General features: G+C 37.0%; 1 long non-coding RNA gene across 1 annotated transcript; it reads right to left on the reverse strand.

The window, feature by feature from the left end:
* Window positions 1-2,453: 2,453 nt before the first annotated feature.
* LOC139139411 (uncharacterized) lies at window positions 2,454-20,676 on the reverse strand. The gene is made up of 3 exons (XR_011553801.1): window positions 20,181-20,676; window positions 13,310-13,502; window positions 2,454-4,778 (listed from the first exon to the last, which is right to left on the reverse strand). It is a non-coding gene; the product is annotated as an uncharacterized lncRNA (long non-coding RNA).
* Between the last annotated feature and the right edge of the window lie 5,319 nt (window positions 20,677-25,995).

Below are 25,995 nucleotides of genomic sequence, written 5' to 3' on the forward strand. Positions count from 1 at the left end.
AAAATGTGAATTTTTTCAATAAATTCTCAGATTTATAATCATCAGCATTTGTTTGATGACATGTATAATGGAATAGAAAGACCACAGCTTTTGACCGTAACTGGATTGTTTTTATTTCTGAGTTTAACAATGATTCTTGTCAATGCAGCTCTGCAATATATCAGCACCTTGACAGGGATTGTCGTGAACTGTGAGATTTGTATCAGTCAGAACTCATCACAGTAGTTATTGTAATTGTATGTAGAATGTAATTTACAAGGGCAATCACCCCTCATCAAACTGACATCTATGGATACCAGCTAATAGAGTTTTCCCACCCAACTTAGGCATCGTACTTTTAACCAGTAAAACTTGAAGACACCACAGCACTAGTCTTTCTAAAAGCAAGGGGAGAGCTTTTGTCCATGATGATCATGGTCAATATGTAACTGACAACTGAAGACAGCTGATGAATGTGATGAAAGTATTGCATTCCCTATGCATTCCCTACCATCCAGCATAAGCACATATAACACATTCCAATATTTTGCCACATTCTGAATGAGTTATTATCATCAACAGTTACTTTCCACACAGTCATCATCAAAATAGTGATAAGTGAGAGACAATGAAAAGAAAATTTATGGAATATTCACACTTTATTAGCAAGCTACACAAACCCGTATAATCAACAGGAAAGATTTCATTACAGTAAAATTTGTATTCTCAGTAAAATACATTAGCTATTTCTATTCTTTACAGCAAGGAGAAACAAGACATGTATTCTCAATTAAGTCACTGTTATATCCAAGAAGAGCCCTCATAGATGGGCTTTATACTATACATAAGTTACATCAAATATTATGTATGAATCATTTGTGAACTGCTAATAAATGCTCATGAAGAAATGGAGTTACTGGCACATTCACAGATTCTCTTAAAGTCCTAATAAGGTATCCTTTCAAACTGTAAGACATTTGATAAAATGTGAACATTAAATCAGAATGACAAAGATGTGAAAAATTTGACATTTGTAATACACTGTAACATCTGAAAATATGAAAAATTTCATCAAAGTTATCTACGATAATGCTATAAAAGGAAAGCTACGTAAATATTCATGAGTTAACTTATTAGTTAATCAGTGATCTGCTTTTGGAAGCTCTACTGCAATTTTACACATATCTCCAGAAAGGTCTTTCTGTCGATCATGTTGATTGGTGGAAAATGGTACAATGTATTTGTATGCATGCTTTGACCTTTGATCTTGAAGCTCACCGTTTATTTTGATAATCAACCTCTGCATTCCGGCTCTGAAGTAGATGACTATCAATGGGCAGTGCAGTATTGGCAAATTCTATTGACTTGCATCTAGAAATTCAGGAAATGTGATTGTAATTCATTCAGGGTTCATCACACTTAGAGTCAGGACTTGCAAGGACTTTTACAGCAATCTTTAAGCCACTCTCCTCATATCATTTTTACAACAGATCATGTTTATTTACATGTCATCGTACGATATCACAGTTGATCTCATGGTGTCATTTTTGAAAGTTGTGCATGGATTATCATTTTTCCAAGACTTTCAAGGACCAAATTTCATTTTGAAGGACTTTTCCATGGCTTTCCAGGACGTTTTAAGATTCAATTCAATTCACTTCTTTCCTTGAGTTTACAGACTCTGCATCTTGTCATTTTCTTTAAACTTCTCAAAAAACAACACAAGAAGTGATTTTGAAAAATATTTCAACAAGCAACCTGATGGCCAATAAAGCTCCGCTGAGTTATGTAGAGAATAACAATTGTGACACATGTGTTGATGAAGTTATGAATCTTTGATAGCTTATTGCAGTGGCCTGACAAAATATTTCAAAAAGTGCCCCAAGAATACACATCAAGATCATACCTGAGAACATGTCAACCAAAGCTATGAGACAGATAATTGTTAGAAAAACAAATTTTGACCAAAAATGGCAAAGATTGCCAAAAAAATACAACATTGCAGAATTCATCATAGTTTTAATATACTGGTATCACATTTTGATCATCCTTGTGAAACTGTATACCAAATATCAAAGCTGTCAGACAAGCGGTTTTGGTAAAATAAATGTTTGACCAAAAGTGAAAAAAATGCCTTTACAATACAAATTTGCATATTCCTGCAAAATTTGAACAAACTGAAATGAGTCATCCCTAGGGACCTATATCCCAAATATATCAAAGCTGTCTGACCTGCAATTTTTTATAGCAGAAGATTTTTTCAATTTTATCATGCATTTTCAATGCATAATTTTTTTGCTTTCAGTCACTTTTACAATCTTTTGTGCAATTTGACTATCTTTGGAATCTTCATCTTTCTGATATCAACATTATTTTAGGGTTCTTGATGATGTGCGACTCCATTGTAACTGAAAAAGATGTTGCTTTATTAACAGTAATAATTAAAGGCACAAACCTAAAATGGATCAATACCATTGATTTCATTAGATACTGAGATATCAGCATTGACATGAAGTGTATTAGTGAAGACAACATCAACAGTGAATGTTTGGTCAGTATTCAACAACACCAATGTCATGAGATCTGTACCATCTATGGTATTACCAGCTTCTATCAGCAAGTTACCCGAGAGGAAAAAAGTATTACGATAGCAAAGTTACACAAACTAAATCTCATTTAATTCAAGTGAGAGAACATCAACAGTACGTTTGGTTATTAGATTTGATCACAGAAAAGATAACTACCAACAAGAACAACTGAGACACTACTTTGCAATTGATCCTGTACATCAGGTTTCAAAGTACATTGACTGACATTGTAATCAAACTGCTAATGCAACAACACAAACTGTTCAATATCATAATAGGTACCTGCAGTGTTAGCAAATTTAATATCTGTGAAGTGAATTTGTGTAATAACATCAATCTAGAATACTTCACTTGTGATGAAGAAATCTGATATTTCATTCATCAAGTGTCATGGTTTGTGTAAAAGTCTTGACCCAATTCAAAGTTTGTACAATAGTCTTCAACAAATGTTCTCTATTGAATTCTGACAAGTCAAGGCCATTGATCATATCCATAATAAAGTTTTGTTCATATTCACTCTAGGTCTGAAAATACATCTAAATAAAATTGAAAATGTGGCAACTTAAATGTTGTTGAAAATGAATGGCAGAATTGCCCAAGTATGATACAAAATTTCATGGCAATGCTTGCTGTGATTATGGAAATAAATAAATGGTCTGTTTTATGAAAACACAAACTATCAATAGGGTAGGTATTTCCAAATCTTCACTTTTCATTTGCCAATAACTTATTTAATTTACTAGTGTATATATTGGTCTGTGTGTATTTTCTAAGTCGCATATTGATCAGGTAGTAAACTATCTTTATACGGTTTATCAGAAAGTTTGATAAATCATTGCATAAACTGCACATAGAACAACTTGCCAATCATGAGGATCATTGAAATTCACCATGCTGAAACATAAAACTACACGATGGCTTTCAGCAATTTTCAACACCATTATGGTTATTGTAGATTTCAAGTGGATGTTTACACAAGGCCAATAGCTTACCCAGTGAAGTTTTTGGGCCCCCCCTGATGACATTCTTGTTGTGTAACAAAATGATAGTTTCTCAGAATTCATTGATCTTGTGTATTTATGCTTCCATCAATGATGATTGCTGCCTAAACAGTTGCATTATTTACATTTAATCAGTTGGACACTATGTGTATGCCTTGTATTGGAATAGTTTGAGCATTTTAGTTCTGAATCTGTTACTGAGAGACAGAGTATTCACTATAATACTTGATAAACAACAATATATACACATATACTGATTCTGTATATTTGTGGTATAGGTTAAGTATACATGTACGAATACTTAGCCTAATACAATCCACGCATATGATACAGTGTACACTTGGTGTGCAAAGATCTGCATTACGTATACTCTTGTTCTGCATAGATATATGCTACGTATATCAACGTATTAATATGTTCCATCAACAAATATATACTGGTACATAAATGTAACAGTTGTGCTCCATATACATAAATATACGTTCAATATACTGAATGTATATCAAGCATTTTGCCCAGTAATGGGTGATGACAATTTACCTTTCAATAATAGTTACACAAACATGAAGGATTTTCATTTATGCATTCATGAACTTTTTCAATTTACATGAAATAAAACTAATGTTGACATGCAATTTTACAATGGAGGTATTAGTCACCAAGAATATCTTGTGTGCCATCTGGTGTTACAACATTATCAAAGTCTGACATCACAACCCCATCCACTACTAGCAACAACCAGATTGTCCTGAACTGGATTCAAAGAACGTACCCAAGACAAGGTGACATAAGCTTTGATTTTTGTTGAGGTGATACCCATGATTTGCATGAATCATCTTCTCAATACTTCAGTACCAAAGCTGAGAATGCTATGATCAACTATGTTATGTACAAATGCACGCTTAAACTGTTGCAATAATATAATATGTTTCATTAACATGGACATTTCAGTCAACTCTTACAGTGCTAATTAGATGACTGCAAATATTAATCTGTTCAAGATCTTAGTGTTTCCTTGATGTATTGGCTTTGATTTTGGTAGACAAATGTAGTAATAAATTTTATCCCCGCCAATGGTGACCGTGGTATCATTAAGTATACTGCACTGTCTGGTAGGCTTGTGATATCCACACTGTTGACCATTGCTGTGTGATGTCAATGGCTGAGAGATCCTTCTCTGCTGTCAGGTGACTTCCAAAGGTCTTGGGTCCTGTACAGTGGAATGCAATCAAATTAAAGTACAGAAAATTTTTAATTTATAGTTGAGAAATTCCTGTAATGTGCATCTTTTGGCATCATCCCTTAGGTAACTGATAGTCGGGTCGGAAGGTAGGGTTCCCATGCACCCCATGGATGTATTTTTTTAACCTACATTTTTGTAATCCTTAGGGTCTATATTTAATGAATTTTGATGTTCCCAAAATCAAATAGTGTCCCATGGGCTTCATTTGGCGCCATCTTTGCCGCCATCTTGGCCGCCATCTTGGATTTCAACAATGGGGTAGGGGTCACGTATTTACCGCTCGACGGAAACAGAAACAATAAAATACTATAAACGTTACAGTTTTAGAAAGCCAAGATCATGGCCTTTTCATTAATATATAACTTAATAGGAATCAATTAATATTCGAACGTCGATTAGACTTTATATCGGCCATTGACCGTAAATCGTAAAATTTGTAAATTTCACAGCCAATAATTAAGTTCCCGTTCCTCCAAACAATTTTTCATAAGGTATTTATATAGTTTTTGGAAGAACTCAGTGCAATGAACAAGAAAAACAACATTAAAACTATGTGTCTTGAGATTTAGTGGGTGCATGTGCTTGTTTTCTTATTACGCGGTATGCCATATATCCGTGTGTAACATAAGGGGTAGGGGTAATGTTTCCCTTTCTGTTTCGAATTATGAATGATGAAACCATCAAAATGTTACATTTTTTGAAAGTGCTGCATCAGACTTTTCTAAAAATATATAGATTTATGGGGAAAATTTGCATATTTAAAAGTTACAAAGCTTAAACCTTTCGGTTTGTGTCGATTTTAAGTGATTTTTTAAGAACGAAATTACAACATATGGGGTAGGGGTAATGTTTCCCTTTCTGCCTCGAACCATGAATTATGAAACCATATAAATGTTATACTGTTTGAAAGCTCTGAAATAGGCCTTTCTAAACATGTATAGTTTTATTGGGAAAAGTTGCATATTTGAAAGTTACAAAGCTTATGCCTTTCAGTTTGTGTCAATTTTAAGTGATTTTTTAAGAACGAAATTACAACATATGGGGTAGGGGTAATGTTTCCTTTTCTGCCTCGAACCATGAATTATGAAACCATACAAATGTTATACTGTTTGAAAGCTCTGAAATAGGCCTTTCCAAACATGTATAGTTTTATTGGAAAAAGTTGCATATTTGAAAGTTACAAAGCTTATGCCTTTCAGTTTGTGTCAATTTTAAGTGATTTTTTAAGAACGAAATTACAACATATGGGGTAGGGGTAATGTTTCCCTTTCTGCCTCGAACCATGAATTATGAAACCATATAAATGTTATACTGTTTGAAAGCTCTGAAATAGGCCTTTCCAAACATGTATAGTTTTATTGGGAAAAGTCCATATTTTAATGTTACAAAGCTTATGCCTTTCAGTTTGTGTCAATTTTAAGTGATTTTTAAGAACGAAATTACAACATATGGGGTAGGGGTAATGTTTCCCTTTCTGCCTCAAACCATGAATTATGAAACCATATAAATGTTATACTGTTTGAAAGCTCTGAAATAGGCCTTTCCAAACATGTATAGTTTTATTGGGAAAAGTCCATATTTAAAGTAACAAAGCTAATGCCTTTCAGTCTGTGTCAATTTTAAGTGATTTTTTTAAACAAAATTATAATATAAGGGGTAGGGGTAATGTTTCCTGTTCTGCCTTGAACCATGAATTATGAAACCATATAAATGTTATACTGTTTGAAAGCTCTGATATATGCCTTTCCAAACATGTATAGTTTTATTGGGAAAAGTTGCATATTTGAAAGTTACAAAGCTTAAGCCTTTCAGTTTGTGTCAATTTTAAGTGATTTTTGAACAATATGCACAAAACAGTTAATCCGTTGGCCAGTTATCGAAATCATCCCCTCTAAGGCATTTTACCCACTACGATTTTCTGTTAGCTAGTATTCTCAGCTGTCATAATCTGCTTATTTTCCATTTAACTGATGGTGTGTGAGAATGTAACGACTTGTCTGTGAAGGGCTGTCACGCCCTCAGTAGTAAAATAGGAATGGGTTAGGGGTAACATATTTACCGCTAGTCGGAAACAAAAACAAAAAAGTACCATAAACAATACATTCTTAGAAAGCCCAGATAATCCCCTTACTATTGGTATACAACAAAACGGGGATAAATCGATATTCAAACATCGATTAGATTTTATATCGGACATGAAATGTAAATTGTAAAATTTGCTTAATTTCAAACCCAATAATTAAGTTCTTGTTCCTCCAAACAATTTTACAAGGTATTTATATATCATTTGAAAGAACTTAATGTAATAGAGAAGTAAAAAACATTAAAAGAGTGTATCTTCTTGAGACTTATGGGGTGCGTTTCCTAATATATTGTATGCCGTACATTTAAGGGATAGGGGTATGGGTAATGTTTCCTCTCCTACCAAACGCAGCGAATAAGGAAGCCACATAAATATCATATCTCTGAAACACTAACGCAGTTGTTTTTCCAACAAGATATGGCTTGATGGGGTAAACTAAAAAATTATGCAGTGACAATGCCTAAACTCAAAAGTTTGTGTTACTTTACTGACATTTACTTGTTAAAAGGAACATAGAAAAATACTCTATAGGCATTAAATAGCACTAAAAAGTTAAAATGGTGGTTAATAAAAGACGTTTTACTCATTTCAATAACTCAAATTAGGGAAAGAAAGTTAACAGCTATAATATGTCAAAAATTATATATTCCAAACCCACAAACACTAAATTGGATGTCATAGTCGTCATGCTAAGTTGATATGACAGCAGCAACAATCAATCCCTTTTCTTTAATTGTATCGCGAGAGATATATAAGCAATAAAGCACCACTTTGAAAGGATACAACACGGTTTCGACCGATAAACAACATATGCTCACGAACTTCAGTCGTGTGTATAAGGAGTGAAATGGTCAAAACAGAGCTCGAGTGGTGTACCCAACTTAAAGGGGGTTGTTTATCGCTATATTATATCAGTATATTGAAACTTGTGATGAAAATAAAAACAATGTGAAAGAAACCCACTTTGGAGATAGGAATGGCCAACTTTACAGTATATCGTAAATATATGCACAGTCACGTGACCGTCTGGGCAAATCAGAGCTTACTATTAATACTGTTACTTTTAATACAACACGGGAACGCGAGAGAATATTTTATCACTCAAAACCAATCACCATTAATCCTCAATATAGCTCCTCCATACGAAGATAAGATGGATCGACAACACTTTACCTTCCTTACTAGAAAACAAGAGATCATAACCAATTTTTCGAAATTATTTTACAAAGCAGAACACTTATACTCCCAATGAGGATTACATTTTCGACTGGGTACTAAAATTCAATAGCAAAATAATTCTGGAACTAAAACCCGAAAAGCCAAATGTCACAGAAGCATTCAAATTACGCAACTAAATAGTAAACAGAAGGCGAACAAACACTCTCTACACCAAGCAATAAGAAGGCGAGACAAACCTCAGAAAATGACTAAAAAGGCTTATATTCCCATTGACACCTCAATGTTTAAAATGCCTTGTGAGTGAATATATCATTAGTTTCTTATCATTGATGACATTTCACCAATGTTAGACGCTGACGTCTTTGAAGCAAAGACCCTGCAAACGGACGTTTTAGGGTCAATGCTTGAAGATACCATTCCCACCAGCATGATCGAATCAGATAGACTAGATTGATCTAACTTTCGAGCTAGATCAGCCACCAGCAGCTGAGATAAAATAAGTCATCATAATCATCAGAGTCAAGCGAGCTAGACAACGGCTTCGCACATTATACTCCACAGAGAGGATATTCTTACACAATTCACAAAAAGCGTTCAAAAACTTCGTTAAAGGCATTGTTCGCGATCCTAGGGACGAGCATGGCTGGTTGCGTGGCAAATGAAAATATTAGTCATGCTGAATCAAGGTGTAATAAAGTAATAGCTTTTTTACAGATTGGGAAAATGCTAATCCTGATAGTAATGATGGAATATAAACTTTGTGAAAAGTTGAGAAAATTTGCCACTTCTTTGATTTTATGTTTTACATTCCATGTTGAAAAGTACTGCCTGTACTATACATGAACAGTCAATACATCCGGCAAGTATTCTGTGCTGTTCTTTTATAGTTAGGTCTCCGCAGTCCGAGATAAGTCTTTCTATAGTGTCAACCATTCTCTTCGATTACTGTAATTTACTCCAATAAATTCCCACTTAACTCATTTGTATGATTACAGGGAAGCCTCAGCCTATCTCTTACAATCTAAAATTTGAGATATTTGACAACAACATGTATGCAATTTTCGTATTTTTCATAGGCCTAAATAACAAACAGAAGAAAGTCATACTCAATGTTTTGTCCAATTGAAAGTCAAATTTTCACCGAAACAACTAGAGGTGACCATCTGTAAGCCAAACGATAATTAATATTAGCAAAGATGGATATTAATTAAGCCTTTCCCATTTCCGATCCCAGTTACTAATACAACGGGGTATAAGCGAAAGCCAAGAGTATCGAATGTATTGAAAACTAAGTGGCCCCTATTCAGTACCACGTAGCCTACAGGTACACCTTATAGAATACTTACCAGTCCAAAATACCGAGTGTTGAATTCCTTCAAAAGTGGCAACACCTGGAAAGACACTGCGGCAACCAATTTATCACCCTGATCTCTAACTATTTACCCCTACACCCAATAAAGCACAGTTGCACATCACAAACTAAAGAGAGCGATCGAAGACACTCGCTACACGGAACGCAGGATGGAAGGCTGCAAAGACGATTCTTCAAATAGGCAAAAAAGAGGCTAAAACAACACAAACATTCACAGCAACGACGATAGGTCGGGTTTTCTTCCTATACTACGGTACAAAACTAAACCAAAGGGTCTTTCAAAGGCCGCCGCACTTCCCTTAAAGCCCGTCTCGAAATGGACTGGGATCATGATTAGTGCCAAGTTTGGTTGGGCGTTTTGGGGCATGGCTCTGCATAATGAGTCTGTTGGTAACGGTTGCGATCGTTCGCATTATCTGCGGATCTGTTTGCTCTCAGATCACGCTCAGGCTCGGACCAATATACATACGTACAGCCTTCGTTTCTAGTTTCGTTTCAGTCATGCCATGGCAAATACTCGAAATAAAAAGGAAAGGGAAACTATCAACTTAATCAAACAAGAGTTTGCTTGAATGAATTTACCGAAGTTTCAGGCCATATCAACGTTCATAATGTAAATGATTCGGCTACTGACCGCCATGTACATACGGAATATTGGCGCCGTCTAAAGTCGAATAATTATCAAAAAAGTAAAAAAGCTTATATCTGCACTTTCTAAGAATGTATCGTTTATGGTACTTTTCTGTTTTTGTTTCCGACTTGCGGTAAATATGTTACCCCTAACCCATTCCTATTTTACTACTGAGGGCGTGACAGCCCTTCACAAACAAGTCGTTACACTCTCACACACCATCAGTTAAATGGAAAATAAGCAGATTATGACAGCTGAGAATACTAGCTAACAGAAAATCATAGAGGGTAAAATGCCTTAGAGGGGATGATTTCGATAACTGGCCAACGGATTAACTGTTTTGTGCATATTGTTCAAAAATCACTTAAAATTGACACAAACTGAAAGGCTTAAGCTTTGTAACTTTCAAATATGCAACTTTTCCCAATAAAACTATACATGTTTGGAAAGGCATATATCAGAGCTTTCAAACAGTATAACATTTATATGGTTTCATAATTCATGGTTCAAGGCAGAACAGGAAACATTACTCCTACCCCTTATATTATAATTTTCTTTAAAAAAATCACTTAAAATTGACACAGACTGAAAGGCATAAGCTTTGTTACTTTAAAATATGGACTTTTCCCAATAAAACTATACATGTTTGGAAAGGCCTATTTCAGCGCTTTCAAACAGTATAACATTTATATGGTTTCATAATTCATGGTTTGAGGCAGAAAGGGAAACATTACCCCTACCCCATATGTTGTAATTTCGTTCTTAAAAATCACTTAAAATTGACACAGACTGAAAGGCATAAGCTTTGTAACTTTCAAATATGCAACTTTTCCCAATAAAACTATACATGTTTGGAAAGGCCTATTTCAGAGCTTTCAAACAGTATAACATTTATATGGTTTCATAATTCATGGTTCGAGGTAGAACGGGAAACATTACCCCTACCCCATATGTTGTAATTTCGTTCTTAAAAAATCACTTAAAATTGACACAAACTGAAAGGCATAAGCTTTGTAACTTTAAAATATGGACTTTTCCCAATAAAACTATACATGTTTGAAAAGGCCTATTTCAGAGCTTTCAAACAGTATAACATTTATATGGTTTCATAATTCATGGTTCGAGGCAGAAAGGGAAACATTACCCCTACCCCATATGTTGTAATTTCGTTCTTAAAAAATCACTTAAAATCGACACAAACCGAAAGGTTTAAGCTTTGTAACTTTTAAATATGCAATTTTTCCCATAAACTATATATTTTTAGAAAAGTCTGATGCAGCACTTTCAAAAAATGTAACATTTTTATGGTTTCATCATTCATGATTCGAAACAGAAAGGGAAACATTACCCCTACCCCTTATGTTACACACGGATATATGGCATACCGCGTAATAAGAAAACAAGCACATGCACCCACTAAATCTCAAGACACATAGTTTTAATGTTGTTTTTCTTGTTTATTGCACTGAGTTCTTTCAAAAATATATAAATACCTTATGAAAAATTGTTTGGAGGAACGGAACTTAATTATTGGGTGTGAAATTTAGCAAATTTTACGATTCACGGTCCAATAGCCGATATAAAGTCTAATCGACGTTCGAATATTAATTATTCCTATTAAGTTATATATTAATGAAAAGGCCATGATCTTGGCTTTCTAAAACTGTAACGTTTATAGTATTTTATTGTTTCTGTTTCCGTCGAGCGGTAAATACGTGACCCCTACCCCATTGTTGAAATCCAAGATGGCGGCCAAGATGGCGGCAAAGATGGCGCCAAATGAAGCCCATGGGACACTATTTGATTTTGGGAACATCAAAATTCATTAAATATAGACCCTAAGGATTACAAAAATGTAGGTTAAAAAAATACATCCCTGGGGTGCATGGGAACCCTACCTTCCGACTAGACTATTAGGTAACTGATAAACCAAAATCTTGGAGTATGTAATCTGTGAAAATAAACACTGCACTGGGGAATACTTTCACATCAGAAACGTGGTTTGTACAATGACAATGTATGATAAACATTATTGCTACCTTCATATTCAACATACAGTACCCATTACTTGTAATATATGAAAAGGCTGATAAATTAAAGGAAATATTTTGCTTTGTTTACAGTCCATCTTTAAGCTAGCTAACTTCCGGCATGACACTATGAAGAATGGGAATTTGGTATCATTGTGGTGAATTAAACTACTGTACAGTTTTGGATAGACTTTTGAAAGTCTTGAGCAATCTTAGGTAGATTTGCAGTGTCAAACAGCAAGCATTCTACACTACAGGCTGGCATTCTTAAAATTCTGGCTGTCTAGTTTAGGTGCCAAAACAGACTACTGTAATTACAGAAATCAGAGAAATAAAAAACAAGATTACTTCTTTACATTGCAAGATTGTCAAGTTCATGTTTATCTCATATCTTGCTGCGAATGAAGCAATACCGGGTCTTTAGGGATGTTCATCTCATTAGTACAACCAGGTACATTAATACTGCTGGCTGCCAGACTCTAAAATGTGATATCATTGTGAATGATTTAGTCATTAACTTTCTTTGGTTCCTGTCAAGATAAAGATTGAAAGTAGCCTAGAAAATATCCAATATATATATGAGTTAACAGTATTGTACAATCAGAATTGATTTCTCAACATCATTTGATCTGGGATTTTCTCTATTCTTATTGCAAGAGATCTATGTTCAATTGAACATCTCATGCCGACATATCCAGTGTCCATGATTAAACCAGGGAGGTCCTATATCCAAGTTTCCTTCATTTCTACATCTTCACTGAGTTTTTTTGGTATCTAACTGCAAACAGTCATGTTTTATAGTTAATGTCATATTCACTGTAGAACCTTGAGGATCTATCTATCAGTACAATGTATTTCAATCATAATGCTACATGATTATGCATCAACGTGTCATTCCTGAAAATTCCTGATTTGTTTAGATTGCCATGCATGCAAGGTGGGTACCAAGTGTGATAAAATGTTATCTCTCATGGTTCAACACAAATTTACAACAATCTACACTATTTTATTCATTCCTGGTTTCCCCATCATGTTGTGATGTTTATCAAGTACCTGTAGTTCCATGAAATAAAACCTGTAATCATGGAGTTTGTAATTTTCAATTCATCAATGGGCACTGCAGTGGCTTTAGTTTTGACAGTTGTAAATTGTGTGACAAACATTTTTTATAAGCAGAACTTATAGTCTGTGTGCAAAGTTTACCTTGTATTTCATCTGCAATGTCTAGTTTGATGAAATCACTCTTAGTGTTGGACAGAGTCATGTTACCAGATACCGTGAAATTGCCATACAATGCTAATGGTACTCAGAAATGGTCTGGTCTGTTGATTTGGTGAAAGTATCTCCAGCAATTGCATTCAGATCAATGCCATCCACTGTACCATTCACATTGACACTGCCATCAGAAACAATAAAGAAATAAACGAATTGAAGTGTATATGAAGATTCTATACGAGATAATCTTGTATCTTAACCTGTCTATACATATACTATCAATCTGATTCAATCTTGATACACTGTATTTCATATTTGTTTCACTTTGTACTGCATTTTTGACCTTTAAATACTTGACATCGTAATCCCAAGCCTATTCAAAACATTCAAAATCAGTCAAATCCTGACTGTATAGTTCACCATTCCGGAAAATTTTCTGCATTTCTGAACCTACCACCATCAATTTTGGAATTTGCTTCATGGTGCAACAATTGGATGAGGGATTATACTGGCATGTACGTGTACCGGTATAACACTTTCTAAAATTCCCAAAAAGTGCAAGTGGAGTGTATTATAGATGAGCAAAGGCTTGCATGTATATTTTGCCTTGTGTGGAATATGCTAAGGTTAGGCTTTTTATGTAATCAGAAGCACAGGAGCCTTGAGGACAAATACAAGAGACGAGTTAAGCATAATGAAAAGTCAGGGAATAACCCAAAACTCATCCCAGAATGTTTGGAGGAAGCATTTAATAAAGATAAAGAGACCCACTCTGTGACACCTGTTGAAAGTGCAAAAGGCTGTAAAGGTTAGGAAGGATATTTTCCTTACATATGCTTCATTACACCTTTAACGTGAACTTTGTCTTCATATGAGTGTACTATTATCAATTATCTGATATGCAGTGTATGTCAGACACACACAGATTGCACACATAAAAACAAAAGATTTAGGCTTATGTTTTGTAAATTGCAACATCATGATCAATATTAAATGCAATTTTGTCATACAATGTGTTGCTGACATGACTAAGTTAATTATAGACTTTGCGGTATTACAAATCTTGTCAAATATTACAGTCAGGACATTTACATCTCTTATTCCCAGATAACTAGAGGGCCCCATTTCAAGCTAACTTGACCCACGTTTGGGTTCCATTGTTTGAAACAAAAAATGATAACATTGTTTTTTTAAATGGTAGATGTCCCAGCTGTAAATGATGAAGATAAAAATCTGAGTGATGAGGATGCAGAACAAACTCCAAAAAAGAAGAGAATGAGAAAAAACAAGAAAGGTGAGAAAAGGATATGTTCAGAAACATTAACCATTTCACCCCATTTCACTCTATAGATGCCAAATTTAACCCAGAAACAATGAATTTTAGACTGCACCAAGAAGGTGAAAGGGTAGCTCATCATACACTACAACAAATCATAGGTAGCTGACACCAATGATAAGTTCATTGGCTATGTTATTTGCAGGTGGCTTGAATTGGTGAAGAAGTCCTCAGGAGTTGAGAGGGTCCTTTCATACATGAAAGATCAAGATGAAAAGATCGAACAGTGTCATCGTGAAAGGAATAAACTCCTTAGTGACTTAATTCAAGTTTTACGAGAGAAAAAGTAAGCAAAGTTCTCTGCAGAAACAAACATATGAAAATGCTTTTTCTTGAATAAAAATTGATTCAAACATTTCCAAGCCCCACGCTCTGTATCTTGATAAAACTTGTGAAACTCCAACTATCTCTGATATTTTCACAAATTCTTTTTATTTGACATATTAAATGATATTGCCTGAATCTATGCCCTGAAATCATTTATTCGTTACAAAACTGCCATGAAATTAAACAAGATATTAGAACATTTGTAATTTTCTGACAATTTCAAAAACTTGAAATATTGCAATGAAAATAGAGAATGCAATGTTTCAGTTGTATGTGTTTTAGTAGATGGTTTTTCTATTTTAACGATTCAGAGGGGTTAACCCTTTGAACCCAGCTTGGAAAAAAATGTCTGTATTACATCATAGGTCACCAAGGGATCAGGGTGCAAAAGGTTAACGCACCACTTTCATTGTATTTTTCGTATGTGCATAGAGGTAGTAATGATTGAGATTCAGCCGGATGACCCAGATCAAATAACAGAAAAAATGGTCATGCTCCGGTCAGGTCAACCAGGGCGTCCAAATCAAGTCCACTCATATTTGTTGTGAGTTCCATTTCATGTGTCTATTATGTTAAATTACTCACAAGAACAGCTTCCACACTATACAGAATCATTGGATCATAAAATTTTGTAACATCATAATTTGTAAGCTTATGTATCAGATTTATTCATGCATGCTCATGATTGATAACATATTTTGACTCTATGTAAAATGTTTTTTTATTTGCAGATGAACCTGACAAGTGGCCATTTGCTTTAATATGAGATGTTGCCATTGTTGAAAGTTGTGGCGGTTAGGACCAAGACTTATTGAGTTTTTCAGTCTTTTTACCGTGTTTATCACCTTTATTTAAAAAAATCTTTAGTGTGTGAAAATATTTAAATTTGATAATTTATGAAAATTCAAACTAGAACTAACCCTGAATGGAAATATTTAAATCTGATAATTTATGAAAATGAAAAATAAAACCCTGAAGTGGAAGTATTTTAATTTGTTAGTCTATGAAAAGTGAACCTTTGAATAAATATGGAACTTCCAGCTAGTGTACAAATAAAATTTGTTCATAACTTGTACTTTGATTTTGTGTATAGTTTGTATGTGTTGTTTGGCAACATATTTAACTTAAAACCACAGCCATGCCAAATACCACAGCTTAACTACATATATGTATCAAAGTCACGGATAACTATCAAAACTCCATGGAAACAACACAAAGAGACAGGTAATGTGAAACCGCCATATGTGGAAATATGAAATCTGATTGGTCGAACCATTAGGCGCTATCATCATGATCATTAGCTATTCAATACCACTTACAAGTCTCAAAAGTAATCGATGTAAACAAGACCGTCTGTTTCTATCTTTGTTCACAAAAAGAGCATCGGTAAAAAATAAATTTATTTGGGTCTTGACCACGCTATTTGTGCTTGTCTCTGAGACAGGGACCAAAAACTAGAACACTTCACAATGGCAGGTTGCCTTTATCTGTCTCTTAGGCTGCTAGGAATCGCGTTGAAATCTTTTTTTTCAGATCCCCCCTCAATACCCTCAAAAATTTTCAAGTCTCTCCCCCTCAATACCCTCTAAAATTTTCTAGTCCCTCCCCCCAATTATCATATAGCCGCATATTAATAGGGAATACACGCAGAGTAAAAATAAACATGTAATGTGTCGTTCTACACGCAGATGTTCAACACTACCTCTTATCAGCAGGTTGTACAACCATATACCTAGGGCAAGTTCTTAAATTGATTCATTTTTAAATGTATCAGTGGAGGTTTTGGATTTCTCAGTCTAAGCCGACTTGAGTTTATCCAACTCTGGCCAGTTCAATGGCACCAGCTGAAAAGAACACAAAATGACAATCATGAGAGAGTATGAAAAATGTGTATTCCTGGCAACGTTTTACCAAACTGTGAAAAAATGAGCACAGTGACCTAAAGTACAAGACATATACAAATGGGATGCCACTTATAAATGTTTTACAAAATTGATAATACTGGAGGGTTAAAATATTACATGGAATTAATGTTTTAATCCAAGACATTTTGGGTTTAATAATGGCAAATTAAAAAAAAAAAAAAAATTCCATATAGTCACACATTTTTCAATTTAAATTAGTCACATTTGTTTCATTTAAATTACTTTTGTGTCATTGTATAATGAGATGTGAAAATTTCATTCACTGCATGAACTTCAGTCGTCACCAATATTTAGACAAATGGGCTTTGTTGACAAACTGAATATTGTGTTTTTCAGCAGGCTGTAGAGAGACACCAAGAAACTATGTTTGATACATTGCATAGAAATATTGAAAAATTATCAACAGTTGCAGCTCCTGCCCCATTACAAGGCCAACTTGTATTACGAAAATTTAATAACATTCCTAGATTTTTAGATTTTTTTGAGATTAAAGACAAAATGTGACAAAACTGTTCTAGATTTGGCTTAATTATTACTAACATTGGAACCATGGGATGACATCAAAATGTTGGTGGTCAAAATATTTTAAGTGGCCCCCATAGGCAGAGCAAAACGTTCAAGCCCCCCTCAACTACCCCCAAAACCTTTCAAATCCCCCCACCGCCTGAATTCCTCAGCCCCCCCCCCTCACAAATTTTTTTGAACGCGGCCTTACTACGTTCTGCTTTACTGGTCACGTGAGACACAGTGAACAGCCGAATTAAAACTGTCTGTCAACAATAATTGTAACAATGAGACAATGAATTTAATCTATGGCTGTGATTTATCGTTACTGCATGTTTGCTGTTGGAAGATATATTTTAAATTTAAAAGAGTCAGTTTGGTATTATACTTCATAGATGTCTATAACAGTCAGATATTTACGATAACAAGTAAAGTAAGGTGTTGTTTGTATACAATATATTAAGGAGAGGTAAGAGAATATAACATTGGAGTTAACCTGAATAATACATTTGTCAAACAGCTGATGACTGACACACAGAGATAAAAAATCGCAAAACCAGTCGACTAATTTAAAATTCATATTGTTATCGTTCCTCACATACAGAATTTGTTCAGAAGTTAAAGCCTGAACATTTTATAACCATATTGGGAGTTAAACAAGTAACCAGAGTTGATACATGAGAGAAAATACTTGAAAAATAGCCAAAATGATTGTTATTAAGGCTTTGAAGACTTGTCAATCAATACACTATCAACAGTCTATTTAAACAAAAACGATACAAAAAAGCCCTTTTGTTTGCAGATTGAAATTATCAATGTCAATGGGATCAATTAGTTTACTGTGGTACACAGTAAAATTACAAATTGTTGGTCAATGCTATTCTTTTAAGCCTTCCCTCATACCCCTCATTATTTGGAATCAAAACATTTTCTACTTCCTGTAACATTTTTGGGTTAACATGTACATCTTCATCACCATTATCATTATCAACAAAATCTTGCTCATCATCATACAACATAAAAAGATAATGTACAACACATGCTGCCACAATAAGCTGATTTATTTCATTGATATCAACAATATCAATTCCAATCAGAAGTCTTCGGAATCGCCGTTTTAATACTCCAAACGCTCTTTCAATGTCTGTGCGTCTTTGTGAAAGACATGTATTGTATTGTCTTTGCTGGTTATTGAGATATCCAGTATTAACGCAAAGGAACGACACGGAGACAAGTGTTTGGCCGAAATCTGGGGTTATGCATGTACTGCCATGGTGGGGGCAACGAGGCGTCATAGCGGCCTGGATGGCGGTACCGGGTTATTGGTACCGCGCATCGGGCAACGTGCTACCAGTCGCCCGCAGCAGACCCATGACAGTACCCCCCTGGAACTTTATTATGTAAAGTTAGCGATATAGAGACATACAGTATCTTTTATTGTGAGCTGCTAGCCTGCAGCGAGGCTTTTTTTTTTCCTAGTGGAGGGTGGGTGGGAATTTTGTGTGTTGAACTTGAGCTTGCAGAAGTTGAAATGGACGATCTGTGGCTTTGATCATACTGATATGCGCATGGATAATGACATGGCAAGGGTGACGCAAGTTGTTTAGATAACGGTAATTTGAAGGCGGTTGGTAGATAAGGTTACGTCTCCAGTGCATCCAGCAAGCAGTAGAAGTAGTGGTGCATGGTGACCCATACTGAGCAAGGTCTAAACCCTTCTCCCCGTGTCCCTCCAGACGTTACAATGATTATAGCAAAGCCATAATCACCCATTAACGCAAAGGAACGACACGGAGACAAGTGTTTGGCCGAAATCCGGGGTTATGCATGTACTGCCATGGCGGGGGCAACGAGGCGTCATAGCGGCCTGGATGGCGGTACCGGGTTATTGGTACCGTGCATCGGGCAACGTGCTACCAGTTGCCCGCAGCAGACCCATGACAGTACCCCCCAAATTATGGCCAAACCGCGGGCATGCATGACTGCGGTGCGGCAGTAAAGCATTAAAGTAAAGCATTGGTGTTGCAAAGCATTATGGTCAGTCGCGTTACACACGGAGCACTTGTGTGGGGTCCAGACACTTCGCACCAAAACCAGTTCGCCCCACACAACTTCGTCCCAAAACCATTTCGCACCAAAACCACCTCGTCCCAAGTACTACCTCGTCCAACGCCACTTCGCCCCAAGAAACACCTCGTAATAAAGCCAGTTCACTAAAGTATAATTCCGTCAACTCGTCCTAAAACAGGCTAAAACATCGATGCCATGAATCATAACGTTGTTTTTACCTGCAACCTGGCTACCACGAACCATTTATTCTTCCAAGAAACCATACGGTATATTAGATAAAAAAGAAACACGCAAACTACTACATGGTACATTTCAGATACCGTGCGCGGTATTGCACGATGCGATGTCATTTTCTCGAAATGTGTACAATTTCAAGATTTCAGTCCTGGGATGATAGAAAGGTGATTTATAACTTCACTGGCAGTGGTTGGTTATTTTCAGCTTTTAACAGTTAGCGATAAATTGGGGAGTGAAGTGTCATTGTTTTTGGGGCGCAATGGTTTTGGGCGACGTGATTTTTGGGGCGAAGAGTTTTGGTACGAGGTTGTTTTGGTGCGAAGTGGTTTTGGTGCGAAATGGTATGGGACGAGATGGTATGGTGCGAAGTGGTTTTGGTGCGAAGTGTCTGGGAACCACTTGTGTAGCCTGCCATATGGCAGGGGGTCTTGCATGAGCCTCGGTTGAGAGATCGACATACCTGAGGTTCGTCGTACTGTTTCTTGTTCGCTGAGCTCTCCCAGTAGTATGGGTTGGTATCGCTGCTGCGTAGGTTTGGGTAGTCGGTCTTCACATGACCATGTTGGCCACAGGCGAAGCAGGAAGGGCGCAGGGGGTGTGGCTGGTTGAGGAAGTGCTGGAAATTGAGGTCTGGGTTTGGCTTGCTCCAGTTGGCCCTGTCTGGGTAACGGGTAGCGTACAGGCGGAAGAATTGTCTTACGTGAGCCAGGCCTCCGGCTTGTAAGCGGCAGCTTTGGAGGCGATGAAACGAAGGTAGGTGGTCATGGGGATCGCCAAATGTGGGTAGTAGAATGTTCGATATAAGAAAGAGACGAGGAAGCACTGTAACCAGGTGTCAAAGTCTTCGATAGTTTTCCGCTTCACCTCGGTTGTGAATGTGGCTACGCCACGGTTGTCTGGATCGAAAGCTACTTGTGTCTTGGTAGCCTGGGTTGAGTTGGGAGCTAGGGCATCCGGGTGTAAATCAAAGGCACTCGACCCGTATGTGCCAAGAGATGAATAAAACATAACTTGATACAACCCTCCCGAGTCTCCTGTCATTCAGTCATAGCACACACTACACCGACCTGACCCTACCCTCGCTACGTCCCATGTATAAATAATAGAAGGTATGAATCTTAACCCACCGAGTCGCACACATCTCAGACAGACAGATTTTTTTTCGGCGAGGAAATTTTAACTGAAAATGATCGAATTCCATGAAAAAATTAACATGAAGTAATAGAGTAATAAATTTATTGCTAGAAACTTACCGGCAATTTCAAAACTACTCAACGGAAGAGTTGAAAATCTAGCTTCTTTGCTACGACAGGCAGCTCCGATATCGTCCAAAACACGAATTTAACAATTTACCTTTGACCTCTGAGCTCCCCATACCGGGCGGCGCCTCTGGTTGGTCTATTTCAGTCACGTGATCGCCCCCACACGTCATCAGCCGTCAGGGGGTGTTACACATGCAAAATCATTTTTTCAATAGTTTTGCTGGTTTTTCACATTCGAACGGTGTTGCGTATTTGTATCCGAAATATTACAACGAAGCTAGCTACGACAGACAGCATGGTTCGGTCTGCGGTGGAGCTGCCTGCCGTGAAAAAGATGGCTCAACCGAGGTTCATTTCTCAGAGTGTATACACGAGAGAATTGGGGAGCTATGTAAACGAAATCATGTGTGTGTGTTTACAAAAAATATACGCCCCTCCTCTTGTCCGCTATGTTCAATCTAATTTATTTATCTGGAAGATACGGCCATCAATATGCGTTCGCAAAGAGTTCAAACTCCGACCTTTCGTTGTTCCCATCGATGGGTAAAATGAAATTAATCGTAAAGTTAAGCAAACACAAAGAGAGCACAGTTGAAATAAAAACCATACAACATCAAAATATAGTACATCCGCCGAAAGTGAGCAAGTCATCTTGCGCACGGAGTGTAAGAAATCATGAAAAATAGGGAAGTACGCCCGCTCGTTCGTAAGCTGGTTGGTGCTGGTAAGCCATCGTGTGCTTCGCCAAAACGCACTCTATTCGAAGGTTCGACAAGTCAATCAACGTGTCAGAGCTGTGTTCCTAATCCTACATTTTATCACCGAATTTAATAGAGGTAGAACGTCTCGGGACCAGTTGTAAAGAGCTGTTCATCTTTTAGCCTACCACTAGTGGAACTCATTTTGAAGATTATGGAGTATGAAGTTTTCACCGGAGGATTATTTTTCTGAAATTCGAATATTTAATTTTCCCCCGTAAAATTAATACAGGAATGAGGGCCATTTTGAATTCAGTGTTGGTACATGTTGGGTAATTTGTTTCTCTCCTACCAAATTTATTATCATTACTATTGATCTTTAATTATTAATCTCGATAACTCCATAAATTTTGAAAACCTCTTTTCATGGAGGTCGGGACACATAAAATGTATCAAGGACATTTACATGCTGTACATTACAATAAACAAGTCATCTTTATGACATAGTATAGTCCTAAGAAAGTATTACTGTGTTGATTGTGAGACAAGGTGTTGATCTAGTTGTGAAAAGGAGATAGATTTTGTGAATTATACTAACTTCTGTGGGAGTTAGGCAAGAAAGAATCTGCTGAACGTAAAGTCAACAGAGGGCATCTTGGGGCATCTTGGAGCATCTGAGTACGTCTGTAACCAAATTGATTTTGGATCAAGTGATCTGTACAGGCCACATTGGTGTTGATCGAAAATGCCATTATCCAACACTTTGGAAGGAGCTGGTGAAGCGATCGAGAGTTGACATGTCTGACTCCAGGTCATTGCAGCCACTGATCACGGTACGAAAGTAGTCGAAATGAAAGTTGTGAAAGTTTGTGAAAAATAACTACTTGTGATCGATCAACAATCTTTCACTGTCGTCCATCCTCGTTGGAACAGTAGTGTGGATTGTTCGATTAATTTGAGCATAGACCCTCGAGAAAAACTCAAGGGTCTATGATTTGAGCCGTGATTTCATATAATTCTTTGTCAGCATAAAATAGGATTCGCACGTGATTTTACTATTATCAACGAAAGATACAGATAAATGAAATGACTGCCAGGCGACCACATACAATCTAATCGAAAAAACAAAAGTATGCTAACATGAGCCTCGACTCAGTATATTTGGCTTAAGCCAGAAATGAAAGAATACGGCAGCAATATTCGTGTATCAACAACTTTATGCAGTGACACCGCTGACAAATTGACGTGCACAGCTTCAAATTCCCGCATTCACCCACCATATCACCGAATGATATCGAGAACTGAAATGGCTGCCAAGGGACCTTATAAAATCAGATAAAAACAAATCGACGTGAACATGTACCTTATTATGTAATTTCCCTGGCCCAAGTTTGAAAAAAAATACCCAAGGTATATCTGTGTGAACGGCCAGAAATACATAACCAAAAGGGTGCCTGATGGCTGTATTTGATTTGATCAAAAAACAAATTGACATGCATATGTAACCCATAATGTATTATCCTTGTAGCAAGTATTACAACTGTTACAATTGGCCATTACCAGTCAGAAATATCTGCGTGAACGTACACACGAATATATATGCCCAAATCTGTAAGTCACTACGGACGAACAATCGGTAACTGAAGACAAAAATTCTTTAAGTCGACAGTAAAGACTTGAAAAAAATACACCAAAAGGAAATAAAAATCACACCAGATAACATGAAGACGGTTCTTCCTGGTAGTGAGTAAAGTCTATCAACATTTTCTTTTTTCTGAAATACAAAGGTAAACTTTTCAAATCATTAGCTCCCGTTACCTGAAATGACCTTTTAAAAAACCTCGGTTTTAGCTCTTGGAATTTCCAAAAAGTGCTGATTAGCTGTTTTGCTCGGTGACACCTGATCTTTATTCTTACGGAAAGTTTGAGCAAAATTTGAAGTCTTTCAACATTCAGGGGCGTATTACCTTCATTTATTTACTAACAACAAATGTGTAATACATGTGTTTGGGTCAGATTTACATGTAAAACCTTGTCATCGAGTTTGTAACGTTGAGATGTATTCTGGTATAAAGGTTCTGCCGTAGACCCTTTTCGGCCAACTGTGCGCGTTTGCGATCAACGTGCGCCAAGTCAGGGATGCGCATGCCCTGTGGGATGATGTAAACCGAACTAAACTTGAAAATACTAGTTTTCAACTGGAAAGGACACCGACACTCGGTCACGTTTCTCCGCGAACAAACATTTCACCGGTGTAATGCGTCTACGACCACGAGCTACAAGATCCTGATACCCTACATCTGCTACAAGGCTATACGGACTCTGTCAAATTTCCCCCTACAGCAAAACATTCTATATTTCGCCATCAACACACGAACCGCCCTTTGCATGTAAACGATATCAGACTGGTGTCGGTATTACGATCAAGGTCCTTCGGCGGTTGCAATGGCGGCGTGATGGAATAACGCCAGACGAATTCTTTCCGAAAAAATAATACCTCACAGATACTCTTGTAGACGTCAGTAGAGTGGAAAAATTTACAAAACGAGCAGCAGAAATGACTCAATGCAATGGATATACCACTGCTATAGGCAAATCAACATTTTGATACAAAGGCTACGTATTAGATCGAAGCTGCAATCCATGGTAAATTTTAATTTTCAATTCACCTTGAGGCCAGGGATCATGAAGAAACTTTAGGCCTAAAGTCAAGTGTAACAATATGAAGCCAAATATCGTCCTTTTAGTAAACAAATTTCGTTTCTTAATTCTGTAATCCACTGAAAAAATAGGCTCATTGTATAAAAAAAATAGTGATTAAAAAAATCGAGTACAATAAATCCGTTTTCGATGTACTGTGTAAACGCCGCTTGAGCGTGAATACTAGTTCGTGTGCGACTCCCCCGGTGCGCATACAAAATACACTTTTCCTCCATCGTTTATGGAATGAATATTCTCAAAATCGCGTTATTTTTGCACGAAATGATATTTAAACACTTACCAATAATGTACTCTGCCATTGTTAACTTTTTCTACATACGAAATGTAAAATCTGAAAGTCGTCGTCTGCCAAATATGACGGCTGATGACGTGTGCGGCGATCACGTGACTGAAATAGACCAACCAGAGGCGCCGCCCGGTATGGGGAGCTCAGAGGTCAAAGGTAAATTGTTAAATTCGTGTTTTGGACGATATCGGAGCTGCCTGTCGTAGCAAAGTAGCTAGATTTTTAACTCTTCCGTTGAGTAGTTTTGAAATTGCCGGTAAGTTTCTAGCAATAAATTTATTACTCTATTACTTCATGTTAATTTTTTCATGGAATTCGATCATTTTCAGTTAAAATTTCCTCGCCGAAAAATCTGTCTGTCTGAGATGTGTGCGACTCGGTGGGTTAAGTTTCATATCTTCTATTATTTATACATAGGACGTAGCGAGGGTAGGGTCAGGTCGGTGTAGTGTGTGCTATGACTGAATGACAGGAGACTCGAGAGGGTTGTATCAAGTTATGTTTTATTCATCTCTTGGCAGATAACGGGTCGAGTGCCTGTGGTGTAAATCACCAAATTCGATGAACTTACCGAGGTTAGCCAAGGCGTTGAGTGTTGGTTGAGCGTAGGGCGCAGCCATGAGGTGCGCCGCCATCGGTAGGGTGATGTGCGCAGCGCCACCACTGGTGGTCGAGTCGGGTGGGGCAGCTGTAATGGCGAGTTGATATCCATTACGATTAGCGAGATGATTATGCGCCAGTCAATGTAAACCCCCACCTCGGGCGATACGGGAAAAATGTGGGGGATTAGACCGTGTGTGCCATGAAACTGTGCCCGAGGGGGTGGGGCAATTGGGTGCGCTCCTCGTTTTGATCCCCCTATTCCTTTGACGGACAGGCCCAGGATATGTTCGTAAATAACTACGCATGCGCACGTATGCAGGGCCTGAAAATTACCCGAGGTCCCGGACCAGTGTTTTTATCCCGAACCAGTACTAATTACCCCTAAAAAGTCCGCAGACCAATACAAAAAAGGAGCCAATTTATTTTGCAAGGGAATGTCCAGTGCTTTTCCCAGATTGTGTTCTAGTGTCTTCTGACGAAAAATTAGAAACTACGTCCCCCCAAAATACCGAAGTTACTGAAACCATGGAGGTAGCAGAGACGCACTAAAGCCAGTTACACTAAACCAAGAGCCCATTCCATTGAGAGACTACGTCTTATAGGTACAAAATTACAATAATTATCGCGTCGTATCAAACATTTAAAATTTAGTCTATACAACATAAACTCTAAAGGAAAATCAGTTACTCTATTACAGTTTGCGAT

The sequence above is a fragment of the Ptychodera flava genome, chromosome 8, assembly GCF_041260155.1.
Source record: "Ptychodera flava strain L36383 chromosome 8, AS_Pfla_20210202, whole genome shotgun sequence".
Classification (NCBI taxonomy): domain Eukaryota; kingdom Metazoa; phylum Hemichordata; class Enteropneusta; family Ptychoderidae; genus Ptychodera; species Ptychodera flava.